Genomic DNA, 5,016 nt, shown 5'->3' on the forward strand with positions numbered 1-5,016 from the left:
GGGACTGTCACCCTGCCGCTGGCCTGGCCCGGGTGCTGCCACCTGCCCTCCAGTCCAGCCAGAGCCCCTGCCATGCTGGCCTCAGCCCTGCGTCCAGCTCAGCCATCCAAGGGCACGCAGGCTGCACAAAGGGCCCTTGAACGGCTTCTGAGTGCCCACTGGTCACCGGGTCCGACACCTGGCCGGTTGCCTGGCCCTTTGGATCCACTGAGCCCCGCCCCACAGGGCAGCACTCTGGACGCCCAGGGATTGGGGCTGGAGCCTGGGTGGGACTTGGGGCTTCCGGGAGTGAGTGCCAGTGAGTGTGTGTCACCAGGAGTGTGTCATCAAGGCAAGCCCCTGGCAGACATCAGGTGATGTGTTCACAGCAGCTCAGCCCTCCCATCAGGGCCGTGCTCCCAGTGAGCACGCACGGGGCCTCACTTGCTGCTCTAGGAGGACACACGCACGCAGCCCCGGGATAGGGGAGTGCGCACGCACGCACGCACACGCAGCCCCAGGATAGGGGAGTGCACACGCACGCACGCACACGCACGCAGCCCCGGGATAGGGGAGTGCACACGCACGCACGCACACACACGCAGCCCCAGGATAGGGGAGTGCACACGCAAGCACGCACACGCACGCAGCCCCAGGATAGGGAAGTGCACACGCACGCACGCACACGCAGCCCCAGGATAGGGGAGTGCACGCACACGCACGCACACGCACGCAACCCCAGGATAGGGGAGTGCGCACGCACGCACGCACGCACACGCACGCAGCCCCAGGATAGGGGAGTGCACGCGCACGCACGCACGCACATGCACGCAGCCCCAGGATAGGGAGTGCGCACGCACGCACGCACACGCACGCAGCCCCAGGATAGGGGAGTGCACACGCACGCACGCACGCACATGCACGCAGCCCCAGGATAGGGGAGTGCGCACGCACCACGCACACGCACGCAGCCCCAGGATAGGGAAGTGCACACGCACGCACGCACACAGACGCAGCCCCAGGATAGGGGAGTGCACGCGCACGCACGCACACAGACGCAGCCCCAGGATAGGGGAGTGCACGCGCACGCACGCACGCACACGCACGCAGCCCCAGGATAGGGAGTGCGCACGCACGCACGCACACGCACGCAACCCCAGGATAGGGGAGTGCGCACGCACGCACGCACACGCACGCAGCCCCAGGATAGGGGAGTGCATGCTTGTCAGAGGCCCTGCTGCAAGTCCCACAGCCCACCACCCGCTGGTTTCGAACGGTTTCTGAGGAAGAACAGGGCCACTTCCCACTTCCATCACACCCGGAGACAGTTCATCCTGAAACTATCAGGACCTTCTCCAGTTCTTTTCCGTTCCTCAGCTACCAGATTTTCAGCTTCCTGGAGTGGCAGCCAGATGTCAGAGACAATGCTGAGGTGTGGGCTCTGAGGGCCTGGGGGTCCCCAGACAGTATTCTGAGAACCCCCCACCCCCGGCCAGGGGAGGCCTTACATGCCAGCTTCCTCTGACCTAGACCCCAGCTCACTGTCCTCCCTTCCCTTTCTCCCCGTTTTGTTCTGTTTTACTTTTTTGCTTTGGGGGGTGGTTCTTTGCAGGAGGGGTTGTGAGACGGGGCCCTGCCCTCTCATGGGCTCAGGGCTGCTGGGGATCCCCCAAGCGGTCCTCAGGAGGTGAGGCCCCCAGTTTTCCTCTCTGCATCCTGATGTGAAGCCTAAAGCAGGCTTTTCCCAAGGTCTTCAGGAACTGTGACAAAACCTGTCCATGCCTTCCGGTCACTTCCTCCTCCCAGGGAGGTAAGTGTAGGAAGACAACCTCTGCCTTTCCTCCTGCAGGAAGGGGAAGACGACAGAGCCTGGGGCTGGAGAGGCTGTTGGAAGGAGGAAGGCTGTTTGCAGTTTCCTTGCCTGACCTTTACAAGCCAGGTTCCAGAGCCTCTGGGACTACTGAAGTGCCCAAAAGCAGGGGTCTGCACCCAGGCAGCCTCTAGTTTGGTTGGGGACAGGTGGCAGTCCCCATCACCCAGGGGGTGCTGTCAGTGCCAGGCAGTGGGCTTGTCCCAGCCCCAGGATAGCCGAGAGCCCTCCTGGGCATTTGCTGGGTTCCAGCCAGACACCACATGACACCAAACGGCATGGTCAAGGCTGAGCCGTCCTCCTGAGGCCCACAGGAGGGCCTGGCCAGGAGGGGCAAAGCTGTAGCAGGAGGAAGCTGGGTGCGGGGCAGGCTGGCAGAGAGGAGCACGGGCTGCCAGAGGGGTACAGGCAGCCAGAGACAGACCCACCTGCTTGCCTGTCTTGTGTCTTCTTCTGCGGGGGGGGGGGGGGTGTGGGGCCGTGGTCTTTGTCTTGGTGTGGGGGAGGGAGAAAGGGGGAGCCTGGAGGTACAGACTGAGGGGAACGGGAGTTTTCGGTTCTCTCAGGGGAGCAGAGGAGAAGCAGGCCTGTGGCCCTGGGCTGCGGTGTGGGCTGGGAGGGGTGGGCAGGGCCTTGGGCTTTGAAGTCTGGTTGGCCTGGCTTCTGACTCCCAGTTTCTCAGTTTCTCGCTGTGCAGGAGCACTAGGGTTCTCTGTAAAACAGGGACACTTGCCTCAACTAGCGTGGCTGGGAGGAAACAAGCCACCTCGCGCCTGAGGCCAGGGTGGGGCCCTGCTGGGACCCTCCGCACCCTCTGCCTGCCGAGGAGGAAGGAAGTGTGCTTAGAATGGGACCAGGGGACCAGTCCCTCCCCCAGAAGCCCTCGGTGGTCAGCCGCAGGGGCTCCTCTGGGGGGGGGGAGATCGGAGCCCAGCTGGAGGCTGGAGGAGGAAGGTGACACACCAGAGCCCCGCAGAGGCCCCACAGCTAGCCTGTCACTGGGGCCAGCTTGGAGCTCTAGGCAGGTCTGTGTCCCCAGGGTTACCCCAGTACTCTGAGCAGGCCTGTGTTCCCGGGGCCACCTCAGAGCTCTGAGCAGGCAGGCTCTTTCCTGTGCCTTTGAGGCCTCCTGGTGGGCAGACCACAAATGCCACCCCCCCACACACCCCACACACCTGTAAATAAAGCAGCCTGTGAATCTTTCATGGGCTTGTGCTTAAAAATAGATGAAGTGAGGTGAGCAGGCCAGATCCCTGCCCCTGCAGGGGGTCAGTCCTCAGACTCCCCCCCCCCCCGGGGCACAGGGACATGTTGTGTGTATAGAAGTACCACCCAGGTCTCTGAGTCACCACACTGGGGTGCTGACTGAGGGCCCCCACTGAATGCTTCAGGCTCAGAGATCACACAGGAGTATGGGGAGACCCCATCCGCTCCCAAGGAGGAGCAGGAGCCAGAGGCCTGGGCTGGGGGGGCGGGTGAGACTGCAGGCCCAGAGGCCTGTCTGCAGGAGCCAGCCCCTACACCCCAGAAGCTCTACCCCACCCAGGGCTGCTGGAGCTAGGGTGAGGGTGGGAACTGACAGGTGTCAGAGGCCAAGGGCTTCCTGCTCCTCATGTCAGGAGGACCTGAGGGCTGGCTCCCATGGGAAAAGAAGGCCCTGAAGGACAAGGGGATGCCCCAGGGACCCCAGCCTGCAAGAATGGCTTGGTCCAGAGGTCAATGGCTGAACTCAGCCCAGCCTGCCATGGGTCCTGGGCAACCTCAGTGTCCATCTTGGCTTCAATGTATGAGCCCAGCTGGGTGGTGGTATGAGGGCCGTGATGACCGGCAGGCAGGCTGTGTGCTACCTGACCTCTGGCCCAGCTGGCGTCCCCAGCACTGTCAGCTGTGCTGGCCAGCCCCCAAGCAGGCAGGCGGGAGCAGACCCACCTGAGCCAGGAGGCAGGGCCACTTGCCCCAAGGCCTTCTTGAATGAGGCCCCAGGCCCCAGAGGGCTGAGCTTGGATCAGACTCATTTCCCGTGGCCCGCATTCCATCCCTCCCCAGCCTCCCACCTGCCCAGGTCAGGCCAGGTTTGCAGAGGCCTGTGAAGCTCTCTGCCACAGTCCGGCCACCCAGCCTGTCCCCCTGAGGTGGGGGCTGAGCAAGGACAGGGAGGGCCTGGGTCTGCATTTGGGCTGCTGCCCACTGTCCCACCCTGCCAGAGTGGTGCCTCAGCCTCCTCAGCCCAGGAGCCCCTCCCTCTGGTGGGGGGGGGGAGGCGGGGCAGCTTGTGCTGCCCCAGCACTGGCCTGAGCTGGCCCCTGCATGGGTTCAGTGTAAGGGCAGTTTCTCGATTTCCTAGGCGGTCCCACTAGCAACACAGGTTCCCAGCAACACAGCAAGTAGCAGGCTGAGGGCCAGGCTTCCAGCTCAGCAGGCCACTGTCCTGTGTGAGGGAGGACAAGGCTCTTGCTGGAGCAAGACTGGCTGCGCTAGGAAGAAAAGACAGGGCACACTGTCCATGCCCTTGGGTCCCAGTGGCACCTGGCTCCCCTTTTCAGGGCTGGAGGTGCATTTCTGGGGTGTGCGCCCCTCCCTGCGCTAGTCTCCCAAGAATTCCAGAAGAGAACAGAGTGGGCCTGGTGTCCCTGAAAGAAAGCCAGGCCAGGCCTGGGCCGGGAGGGTGGCTCCCTCCCTCTCCTCCTGGGCCTGGCTCCCCAGAGCTGTCCTCTGCTCTTTGGGGCACAGCAGGTATTTCCCAATGTTTTGGCAAAGAAACAAAGGGAAGAAGGAGGCACAAGATGGGGGAAGGGAGTGATGAGGTCCCAGCTAGAAGGATGGAGGGAAGGAGTGGAGGAGGGGATGGAGGGAAGGAGTGGAGGAGGGATGGAGGGAAGAAGGGTGGAGGGAAGGGGTGAAGAAGGGAAAGGGTGCAGGGAAGGGGAGGGGCTGGAGGAGGGGTAGAGGGGAGAAGGGGTGGAGAGAAGGGGTGAAGAAGGGGTAGAGGGACAGGGTGGAGGGAAGGGGAGGAGGGGATGGAGGAGGGCTGGAGGGAAGGGGTGAAGGGGCAGGAAAGGGTAGAGGGAAGGGGAGAAGGTGAGGGAGGAGGGGTGGAGGGAAGGGGTGAAGGGGAGGGAGAAGGGGATGAAGGAGGGGTGGAGGGAAGGGGGAAACGGGAGGGAGGA

The sequence above is a fragment of the Dipodomys ordii genome, unplaced genomic scaffold (genome assembly GCF_000151885.1).
Source record: "Dipodomys ordii isolate 6190 unplaced genomic scaffold, Dord_2.0 Scaffold118, whole genome shotgun sequence".
NCBI lineage: Eukaryota > Metazoa > Chordata > Mammalia > Rodentia > Heteromyidae > Dipodomys > Dipodomys ordii.